Raw genomic sequence first — 12,500 nt, 5'->3', positions numbered from 1 at the left:
CCCACGCTCCCAAACACACCACGCCCACGCTCCCAAACACCCCACGCCCACGCTCCCAAACACCCACGCCCACGCTCCCAAACCCCACGCCCACGCTCCCAAACACCCACGCTCACGCTCCCAAACACCCACACCCACACCCACGCTCCCAAACACCCACGCTCACGCTGCCAAACACCCACGCCAACGCTCCCAAACACCCACGCCCACGCTCCCAAACACCCACGCTCACGCTCCCAAACACCCACGCTCACGCTCCCAAACACCCACGCTCACGCTCCCAACACCCACGCTCACGCTCCCAAACACCACGCCCACGCTCCCAAACACCCACGCCCACGCTCCCAAACACCCACGCTCACGCTCCCAAACACCCACACCCACGCTCCCAAACACCCACGCCCACGCTCCCAAACACCCACACCCACGCTCCCAAACACCCACGCCCACGCTCCCAAACACCCACGCTCCCAAACACCCACGCTCACGCTCCCCAAACACCCACGCCCACGCTCCCAAAACACCCACGCTCACGCTCCCCAAACACCCACGCCCACGCTCCCAAACACCCACGCTCCCAAACACCCACGCCCACGCTCCCAAACACCCACACCCACGCTCCCAAACACCCACGCCCACGCTCCCAAACACCCACGCTCACGCTCCCAAACACCCACGCTCCCACACACCCACGCCCACGCTCCCAAACACCCACGCTCACGCTCCCACCTACACCCACGCTCACGCTCCCACCTACACCCACGCTCACGCTCCCAAACACCCACGCTCACGCTCCCAAACACCCACGCTCACGCTCCCAAACACCCACGCCCACGCTCCCAAACACCCACGCCCACGCTCCCAAACACCCACGCCCACGCTCCCAAACACCCACGCCCACGCTCCCAAACACCCACGCTCCCAAACACCCACGCCCACGCTCCCAAACACCCACGCCCACGCTCCCAAACGCCCACGCTCCCAAACACCCACGCTCCCAAACACCCACGCTCACGCTGCCAAACACCCACGCCCACGCTCCCAAACACCCACGCTCACGCTCCCAACACCCACGCCCACGCTCCAAACACCCACGCTCCCAAACACCCCACACCCACGCTCCCAAACACCCACGCTCCCAAACACCCACGCCCACGCTCCCAAACACCCACGCCCACGCTCCCAACACCCACACCCACGCTCCCAAACACCCACGCCCACGCTCCCAAACACCCACGCCCACGCTCCCAAACACCCACGCTCACGCTCCCAAACACCCACGCTCCCAAACACCCACGCCCACGCTCCCAAACACCCACGCTCACGCTCCCAAACACCCACGCCCACGCTCCCAAACACCCACGCTCCCAAACACCCACGCTCCCAAACACCCACGCCCACGCTCCCAAACACCCACACCCACGCTCCCAAACACCCACGCTCCCAAACACCCACGCTCACGCTCCCAAACACCCACGCTCCCAAAACACCCACGCCCACGCTCCCAAACACCCACGCTCACGCTCCCAAACACCCACGCTCACGCTCCCAAACACCCACGCTCCCAAACACCCACGCCCACGCTCCCAAACACCCACGCCTACGCTCCCAAACACCCACGCCCACGCTCCCAAACACCCACGCCCACGCTCCCAAACACCCACGCCCACGCTCCCAAACACCCACGCCCGCGCTCCCAAACACCCACGCCCGCGCTCCCAAACACCCACGCCCACGCTCCCAAACACCCATGCTCCCAAACACCCACGCTCCCAAACACCCACGCCCACGCTCCCAAACACCCACGCCCACGCTCCCAAACACCCACGCCCACGCTCCCAAACACCCACGCTCCCAAACACCCACGCCCACGCCCAAACACCGACACCCATGCTCCCAAACACCCACACCCATGCTCCCAAACACCCACGCCCACGCTCCCAAACACCCACGCTCCCAAACACCCACGCCCACGCTCCCAAACACCCACACCCACGCTCCCAAACACCCACGCCCACGCTCCCAAACACCCACGCCCACGCTCCCAAACACCCACGCCCACGCTCCCAAACACCCACGCCCACGCTCCCAAACACCCACGCCCACGCTCCCAAACACCCACGCCCACGCTCCCAAACACCCACGCGCACGCTGCCAAACACCCACGCTCACGCTCCCAAACACCCACGCTCACGCTCCCAAACACCCACGCTCGCGCTCCCAAACACCCACGCTCACGCTCCCAAACACCCACGCTCACGCTCCCAAACACCCACGCTCACGCTCCCAAACACCCACGTTCACGCTCCCAAACACCTACGCTCCCGAACACCCACGCTCACGCTCCCAAACACCCACGCTCCCAAACACCCACGCTCCCAAACACCCACGCCCACGCTCCCAAACACCCACACCCACGCTCCCAAACACCCACGCTCACGCTCCCACCCACACCCACGCTCACGCTCCCAAACACCCACGCTCACGCTCCCAAACACCCACGCTCCCAAACACCCACGCTCCCAAACACCCACGCTCCCAAACACCCACGCTCCCAAACACCCACGCTCCCAAACACCCACGCTCCCAAACACCCACGCCCACGCTCCCAAACACCCACGCTCACGCTCCCAAACACCCACGCTCACGCTCCCAAACACCCACGCTCACGCTCCCAAACACCCACGCTCACGCTCCCAAACACCCACACCCACGCTCCCAAACACCCACCCCACGCTCCCAAACACCCACGCCCACGCTCCCAAACACCCACGCCCACGCTCCCAAACATCCACGCCCACGCTCCCAAACACCCACGCCCACGCTCCCAAACACCCACGCTCACGCTCCCAAACACCCACGCTCACGCTCCCAAACACTCACGCTCCCAAACACCCACGCTCACGCTCCCAAACACCCACGCTCACGCTCCCAAACACCCACGCTCACGCTCCCAAACACCCACGCTTCCAAACACCCACGCCCACGCTCCCAAACACCCACGCCCACGCTCCCAAACACCCACGCCCACGCTCCCAAACACCCACGCTCCCAAACACCCACGCCCACGCTCCCAAACACCCACACCCATGCTCCCCAAACACCCACACCCATGCTCCCAAACACCCACGCCCACGCTCCCAAACACCCACGCTCCCAAACACCCACGCCCACGCTCCCAAACACCCACACCCACGCTCCCAAACACCCACGCCCACGCTCCCAAACACCCACGCCCACGCTCCCAAACACCCACGCCCACGCTCCCAAACACCCACGCCCACGCTCCCAAACACCCACGCCCACGCTCCCAAACACCCACGCCCACGCTCCCAAACACCCACGCGCACGCTGCCAAACACCCACGCTCACGCTCCCAAACACCCACGCTCACGCTCCCAAACACCCACGCTCGCGCTCCCAAACACCCACGCTCACGCTCCCAAACACCCACGCTCACGCTCCCAAACACCCACGCTCACGCACCCAAACACCCACGTTCACGCTCCCAAACACCTACGCTCCCGAACACCCACGCTCACGCTCCCAAACACCCACGCTCCCAAACACCCACGCTCCCAAACACCCACGCCCACGCTCCCAAACACCCACACCCACGCTCCCAAACACCCACGCTCACGCTCCCACCCACACCCACGCTCACGCTCCCAAACACCCACGCTCACGCTCCCAAACACCCCACGCCCACGCTCCCAAACACCCACGCTCACGCTCCCACCCACACCCACGCTCACGCTCCCAAACACCCACGCTCCCAAACACCCACGCTCCCAAACACCCACGCCCACGCTCCCAAACACCCACGCTCCCAAACACCCACGCTCACGCTCCCAAACACCCACGCCCACGCTCCCAAACACCCACGCTCACGCTCCCAAACACCCACGCTCACGCTCCCAAACACCCACGCTCACGCTCCCAAACACCCACGCCCATGCTCCCAAACACCCACGCCCACGCTCCCCAAACACCCCACGCCCACGCTCCCAAACATCCACGCTCACGCTCCCAAACACCCACGCTCACGCTCCCAAACACCCACGCTCACGCTCCCAAACACCCACGCTCACGCTCCCAAACACTCACGCTCCCAAACACCCACGCTCACGCTCCCAAACACCCACGCTCACGCTCCCAAACACCCACGCTCACGCTCCCAAACACCCACGCTTCCAAACACCCACGCCCACGCTCCCAAACACCCACGCTCACGCTCCCAAACACCCACGCTCCCAAACACCCACGCCCACGCTCCCAAACACCCACGCTCACGCTCCCAAACACTCACGCTCACGCTCCCAAACACTCACGCTCACGCTCCCAAACACTCACGCTCACGCTCCCAAACACTCACGCTCCCAAACACCCACGCTCACGCTCCCAAACACCCACACCCACGCTCCCAAACACCCACGCTCACGCTCCCAAACACCCACGCCCACGCTCCCAAACACCCACGCCCACGCTCCCAAACACCCACACCCACGCTCCCAAACACCCACGATCACGCTCCCAAACACCCACGCTCCCAAACTCCTGGGCTGGGTTAGCCCCGAACTGTGGGTGTGATTTTCCTGGGCTGGGTTAGCCCCGAACTGTGGGTGTGAGTTTCCTGGGCTGGGTTTGCCCCGAACTGTGGGTGTGATTTTCCTGGGCTGGGTTAGCCCCGAACTGTGGGTGTGAGTTTCCTGGGCTGGGTTAGCCCCGAACTGTGGGTGTGATTTTCCTGGGCTGGGTTAGCCCCGAACTGTGGGTGTGAGTTTCCTGGGCTGGGTTAGCCCTGTCCTGTGGGTGTGAGTTTCCTGGGCTGGGTTTACCCTGTCCTGTGGGTGTGAGTTTCCTGGGCTGGGTTTGCCCTGTCCTGTGGGTGTGAGTTTCCTGGGCTGGGTTTGCCCTGTCCTGTGGGTGTGAGTTTCCTGGGCTGGGTTTGCCCCGAACTGTGGGTGTGAGTTTCCTGGGCTGGGTTAGCCCTGTCCTGTGGGTGTGAGTTTCCTGGGCTGGGTTTGCCCTGTCCTGTGGGTGTGAGTTTCCTGGGCTGGGTTAGCCCCGAACTGTGGGTGTGATTTTCCTGGGCTGGGTTAGCCCCGAACTGTGGGTGTGAGTTTCCTGGGCTGGGTTTGCCCTGTCCTGTGGGTGTGAGTTTCCTGGGCTGGGTTAGCCCTGTCCTGTGGGTGTGAGTTTCCTGGGCTGGGTTTGCCCCGAACTGTGGGTGTGATTTTCCTGGGCTGGGTTAGCCCCGAACTGTGGGTGTGAGTTTCCTGGGCTGGGTTAGCCCCGAACTGTGGGTGTGAGTTTCCTGGGCTGGGTTAGCCCCGAACTGTGGGTGTGAGTTTCCTGGGCTGGGTTAGCCCTGTCCTGTGGGTGTGAGTTTCCTGGGCTGGGTTAGCCCCGAACTGTGGGTGTGAGTTTCCTGGGCTGGGTTAGCCCCGAACTGTGGGTGTGAGTTTCCTGGGCTGGGTTAGCCCTGTCCTGTGGGTGTGAGTTTCCTGGGCTGGGTTAGCCCTGTCCTGTGGGTGTGAGTTTCCCGGGCTGGGTTAGCCCCGAACTGTGGGTGTGATTTTCCTGGGCTGGGTTTGCCCTGTCCATCGGGGCTGCAGTCTCTGAAGGGGCCTCTTGTTGATCGACAGGCTGTCCACTGGGGGAGGATTTCTGCTCACACTTGTGCAGCCTGTTCTGGGCAGACCATGATTCCTTGTGTCGCACTTTGACCAGATTTTGCCCAGTTCCTTGCTGTGTCTCAATATTGTTTCCTGAAGTGGGTACCTGGAACTGAAGGCTGGTGGGTGTTCGCTTCAGCACTCTCCCTGTTCGAGAGCTCGAAATTCAGGTTTCTGTGCAGCTAATCTGCCAGCTCTGGCACTGGGAATATATTACTGTGTGAGTTAATGAGGCGTGGATAATGATTCCATTCTGCACTCCTCAATGGATGTATCAGCAAGGAGACGTTTCTGATTTCCATTCTTGGCACATACTGAATGAGGTGTGAGACAAGCCAATGAGCACGGCCCAGATCCAACACTTCATGCAGAGTGGGGCTTCTTTTCAACTCGCCAATCCGGCCTTCCAGCTGCTCCCAGTGGAATTTGCTAACAGCCGACCTTTTCCTCAACTCCATTTAGCCGTTTTGATCAATATTCCTCAATGTGCTTTCTGAACAAAAACTGTCCATCTTAGTCTTGTGAGCTTCAATCATTCGAGCAGCCAGGGGGAGGGCGAGTGTTCCACATTTCTACAGCCCATTGTGTGAACAAGCGCTTCCTGACTTCACTGTAGAATGGTCTCGCTTAAATTTTAAGATTATTTCACTTGTTCTGGATTCTTTCTGATTTGTTGGCTCCAGGATATCAGGTTGGCAAATAGAACATAAAATATACAGTGCAGAAGGAGGCCATTCAGCCCATCGAGTCTGCACTGACCCACTTAAGCCCTCACTTCCACCCTATCCCCGTAACCCAATAACCCCTCCCAACCTTTTTGGTCATTAAGGGCAATTTATCATGTCCAATCCACCTAACCTGCACGTCTTTGGACTGTGGGAGGAAACCGGAGCACCCGGAGGAAACCCACGCAGACACGGGGAGGATGTGCAGACCCCGCACAGACAGTAACCCAAGCCGGGAATCGAACCTGGGACCCTGGCGCTGTGAAGCCACAATGCTATCCACTTGTGCTACTGTGCTGCCCAATAAAATTGAGGTGCTAATGCCCTTGATTTGTGTGAATAATGAAGCGCCTGAAGGGGCTGAATGGCCTGCTCCTATGAATGATTGTTCAGGCTGGAGGGACAGGGTGGAATGATTGAAGGAGTTGGACCGGCTGCGATTGACTGGAACAGAGGACTGAAATTGAGCATGTTCTAGGGCAGGGGTGGGCAAACTTTTCCGTGCAAGGGCCACATTCAGAAATTCACAATTTTAAAGGGCCGCATAGTATATTAAGTAAAATAATTAATATTTAAAATAGCCAAAATAAAAGGTTTTTAAAGAAAAAAAAAAGCAATTAATTTTTATTAATTAATATTTTAAAGTAGAAACTTCACATGAAACACATGTTGTGCCGAGCAATGATCACCCTACTCAAGTCAACGTATCCACCCTATACCAGTAACCCAACAGCCCCCCCCCCCCATTAACGTTAAAATTAAAAAACAAAATCAAAATTTATGACTTGATCTTGGTGGGCCGCATAAAGACCTTTGGCGGGCCGTAGTTTGCCCACCCCTGTTCTAGGGTGACACTTCTGAGTTTGTGACATTCTTCAGAGCAAATAGTTTTGGAGGGGTGAGCATAACACTTTCAACTTAAAACATCTCTGTGTGTGTGTGAGGGGGGCAGTTTGGGCCAGTTGAGGGAGGTGTCTGATGATTAAGGAGGATGAGAATGTGAGAGTACAGAATGGCAATAGGTAACTGGAGGAGGGGGTGAACTGTACAAGATTGGAGGAGACGAGAGAGGAAGATGGAGGGAGAGGATGCAGAATGGTTTGTAAATTGCACAAGGAAGACCAGCCTTCTATTTGTACAGTACTCCCTCCTTCCGAGTACACTCACACCCCTTTCTATTTCTATGTCTTCCAGCCTTTCTTCAGATTGTTAAACTTGCGGAAGCTGGGACTTAGTGACAATGAGATCCAGAGGCTGCCTCCAGAGGTCGCTAACTTCATGCAGCTTGTTGAGCTCGACATCTCTCGCAATGGTGAGTTTGTGTGCGCGCGTATGTTTGGGAGCATGCGTGCGTGTTTGGGAGCGTGCGAACGCATGTGTTTGTTTGGGAGGGCGCGTGTGTGTGTTTGGGAGCTTGCATGCGCGCGCGTGCTTTGTGTTTGGGAGCATATGTGCGCATGTGTGTTTGGGAGCGTGCATATGTGTGTTTGGAAGCATATGCGCGCGGGAGCGTGTGCATGCTTGTGTGTTTGGGAGCGAGCGTGTGTGTTTGGGAGCGAGCGTGTGTGTGGTTGGGAGCGTGCGTGTGTGTGTTTGGGAGCGTGCGTGTGTGTGTTTGGGAGCGTGCGTGTGTGTGTTTGGGAGCGTGCGTGTGTGTGTTTGGGAGCGTGCGTGTGTGTGTTTGGGAGCGAGCGTGTGTGTTTGGGAGCGAGCGTGTGTGTGTTTGGGAGCGTGCGTGTGTGTCTGGGAGCGTGCGTGTGTGTGGGAGCGAGCGTGTGTGTTTGGGAGCGAGCGTGTGTGTGTTTGGGAGCGAGCGTGTGTGTGTTTGGGAGCGAGTGTGTGTTTGGGAGCGTGCGTGTGTGTGTTTGGGAGCGTGCGTGCATATGAGTGTTTGGAAGCGTGCGCGTGTATGAGTGTTTGGAAGCGTGCGTGTTTGGAAGCGTGTTTGGGAGCGTGCGCGTGTGTGTTTGGGAGCGAGCGTGTGTGTGTTTGGGAGCGAGCGTGTGTGTGTTTGGGAGCGAGCGTGTGTGTTTGGGAGCGAGCGTGTGTGTTTGGGAGCGAGCGTGTGTGTGTTTGGGAGCGTGCGTGTGTGTGTTTGGGAGCGTGCGTGTGTGTGTTTGGGAGCGTGCGTGTGTGTGTTTGGGAGCGTGCGTGCGTGTGTGTGTTTGGGAGCGTGCGTGCATATGAGTGTTTGGAAGCGTGCGCGTGTATGAGTGTTTGGAAGCGTGCGTGTGTATGCGTGTTTGGAAGCGTGTTTGGGAGCGTGCGCGTGTATGCGTGTTTGGGAGCATGCGTATGCGTGTTTGGGAGCGGGCGCATGCGTGTTTGGGAGCGTGCGTGTGCATGCGTGTTTGGGAGCGTGCGCGTGTATGCGTGTTTGGGAGTGTGCGTATGCGTGTTTGGGAGCGGGCGCATGCGTGTTTGGGAGCGTGCGCGTGAATGCGTGTTTGGGAGCGTGCGCGTGCATGGGAGCGTACGCGTGCATGCGTGTTTTGGAGCGTGCGCGTGCATGCATGTTTGGGAGCGTGCGCGCGTTTGGGAGCGAGCTTGTGTGCGCGTTTGGGAGCGAGCGTGTGTGCGCATTTGGGAGCGAGTGTGTGTGCGTTTGGGAGCGGCGCATGCGTGCGTGTTTGGGAGCGAACGTGTGCGTGTGTTTTTGGGAGCGTGTGCGTGCGTGTTTGGGTGCGTGCACCTGTGTGCGTGTTTGGGAGCGTCGCATGCGTGTGTGTTTGGGAGCGCACGCATGCATGTGTGTTTGGGAGCGGGCGTGTGTTTGGGAGCATGCGCATGCGTGCGTGTTTGGATGCGAGCATGTGTCAGTGTTTGGGAACGAGCATGTGTGTGTTTGGGAGTGTGAGCATGTGTGCGTGTTTGGGAGTGAGCGTGTGTGTATGTTTGGGGACGAGCAAAAATGGGAATGCAGACTATTATCTGAATGGCCATAAATTAGGAGAGAGGAATGTGCAACAAGACCTGGGTGTCCTTGTACACCAGTTACTCAAGGTAAGCATGCAGGTGTAGCAGGCGGCAAAGAAGGCAAATGGTATGTTGTGTAGCAAGAGAAAGAGCAGGCCCACTCAAGGACATGGAGGGAGTTATGCGTGGAACCACAAGAAGGGGGTGAAATCCTTATTGAGTACTTTGTATCGGTATTCACCAGGGAGGACGTGATGGATGTTGAGGTCAGGGATAGGTGTGTGAATGTTCTTGCCAACCTCATTATATTGAAGGAGGAAGTGTTGAATATCCTAAATTGCATTAAGGTAGACAAGTCCTCGGGGCCAGATGGGATCTATTCCAGGTTACTGCGGAGGCAAGGGGAAAAATAGCTGGAGCCTTACCAATCTGGGTTGCTGATAACTAATCTGGGTTGCTGATAACTAATCAGGGTTGCTGATTACTAGTTTGGGTTGCTGATAACTAATCAGGGTTGCTGATTTGGGTTGCTGATAACTAATCAGGGTTACTGATTACTAGTTTGGTTTGCTGATTACTAGTTTGGGTTGCTGATTACTAATCTGGGTTGCTGATTACTAATCTGGGTTGCTCATTACTAACCTGAGTTGATGATTGCTAGTATGGGTTGCTGATTACCAATCTGGGTTGCTCATTACTAACCTGAGTTGCTGAATACTAATAATCTGGGTTGCTGATTACTAGTTTGGGTGCTGATTACTAATTAGGGTGCTGATTACTAATTATGGTGCTGATTACTAGTTTGGGTTGCTGATTACTAGTTGGGTTGCTGATTACTAATCTGAGTTGCTGATCACTAGTATGGGTTGCTGATAACTAATCTGGGTTGCTGATTACCAATCTGGGTTGCTGATTACTACTCTGGGTTGCTGATTACTAGTTTGGGTGCTGATTACTAGTTTGGGTGCTGATTACTAATCTGAGTTGCTGATTACTAGTTTGGGTTGCTGATTACTAATCTGAGTTGCTGATTACTACTCTGGGTTGCTGATTACTACTCTGGGTTGCTGATTACTACTCTGGGTTGCTGATTACTAGTTTGGGATACAGTTTATGTGGGGTGATGGGGATACAGTTTATTTGGGATTATGGGGATACAGTTTATGTGGGGTGATGGGATTATGGGGATACAGTTTATGTGGGGTGATGGGATTATGGGGATACAGTTTATGTGGGGTGATGGGGATACAGTTTATTTGGGATTATGGGGATACAGTTTATTTGGGATTATGGGGATACAGTTTATTTGGGATTATGGGGATACAGTTTATGTGGGGAGATGGGATTATGGGGATACAGTTTATGTGGGGTGATGGGGATACAGTTTATTTGGGATTATGGGGATACAGTTTATTTGGGATTATGGGGATACAGTTTATTTGGGATTATGGGGATACAGTTTATGTGGGGAGATGGGATTATGGGGATACAGTTTATGTGGGGTGATGGGATTATGGGGATACAGTTTATGTGGGGAGATGGGATTATGGGGATACAGTTTATGTGGGGTGATGGGATTATGGGGATACAGTTTATGTGGGGTGATGGGATTATGGGGATACAGTTTATGTGGGGTGATGGGGCTACAGTTTATTTGGGATTATGGGGATACAGTTTATGTAGGATTATGGGGATACAGTTTATGTGGGGTGATGGGATTATGGGGATACCATTTATGTGGGGTGATGGGATTATGGGGATACAGCTTCAGTAGGGTTTTATAAAAAAATACATTTAGAGTTTTTTTTCCATGTCGGTGCAACATCGAGGGCCGAAGGGCCTGTACTGCGCTGTATCGTTCTATGGTCTATGAGTACCAAATTATTTATTTCCAATTAAGGGGCAATTTAGCGTCTTGAATCCACCTACTCTGCACATCTTTGGGTTGTGGGGGTGAGACCCACACAGACACGGGGAGAATGTGCAAACTCCGCACAGACAGTGATCTGAGCCGGGTTCGAACCCGGATCCTCAGTGCTGTGAGGCAGCAGTGCTAACCACTGCGCCATCGTGCAGCCCCGGCTGTTCTTTCAGCGGACCGGTGTAGATGCGATGGGCCGAATGGCTTCTTGCGCGGTAGGAATTCTACGATTACTAGTCAGGCTGCTGATTACTAGTCTAGTCTGGGTTGCTGGTCACTGGTCTGGCTTGCTGGTTACTAGTCCAGAATGCTGATTACTAGTCTAGTTGAACCATTCTGCTACAGGCTTTGTGCTTCCTTTATTTTGTTGCTCGGTGTGTGCTATACAATGTGCTTTTGACACCAATCTCCATCCCATGCTTCGTACAGACCTCTCCATCCCATGCCAGGATTGAGGAATCTGCGGTGATTTCTGACTGGACTATGGCCAGGTGATGTGTTGTTGGATTTCCTGTTCAGAGGAATCTGCTGTCAGGACCGATATTAATGTCAGGAGATTTTTGCTGTTTCTGTCTCCACAGATATCCCAGAGATACCTGAAAGTATTAAATTCTGCAAGTCTTTGGAAATAGCTGATTTCAGTGGGAATCCCCTCTCCAGGTACAGTAACAATGCTTAGAGGCACAAGTTGTAGGAACATCGGAATTAGGAGCATAAGGAGGCAATTCAGCCCCTCCAGCCTGCTCCGCCATTCAGTCAGATCATGGCTGATCGCTTCTGGGTCTCAACTCCACCTCCAAATCAGGAGTGTGATGGAATACTCTGTATTTGGTTGGGTGAGTGGAGCTGGTTTAGGTCAGTTAGACAGCTGGCTTGTAATGCAGAACAAGGCCAGCAGCGAAGGTTCAATTCCCGTCTCAGCTTACCCAAACAGGCACAGGAATGTGGCGACTGGGGGCGTTTCACAGTTACTTGATAACGTGGCAATAAAAGATTATTATTATTATTAATATTATTAAGAATGCTGGAGCAAGTCAGCACCATCCAGGACAAAGCAGCCCCGCTTGATTGCTCCCCCTTCCACAAACATTCAAACCCTCCACCACCGACGCACAGTGGCAGCCGTGTGTACCATCTACAAGATACACTGCAGCAACTCACCAAGGCTCCTTAGACAACACCTTCCAAACGATCAACTGTTATTATCTAGAACAGGGGTGGGCAAACTACGGCCCGCGGGCCGCATGCGGCCCGCCAAAG

This window comes from Scyliorhinus canicula, chromosome 5 (assembly GCF_902713615.1).
Source record: "Scyliorhinus canicula chromosome 5, sScyCan1.1, whole genome shotgun sequence".
NCBI lineage: Eukaryota > Metazoa > Chordata > Chondrichthyes > Carcharhiniformes > Scyliorhinidae > Scyliorhinus > Scyliorhinus canicula.
The sequence above is the reverse complement of the archived record's forward strand: the minus strand, read 5'-3'. Positions refer to the sequence as shown.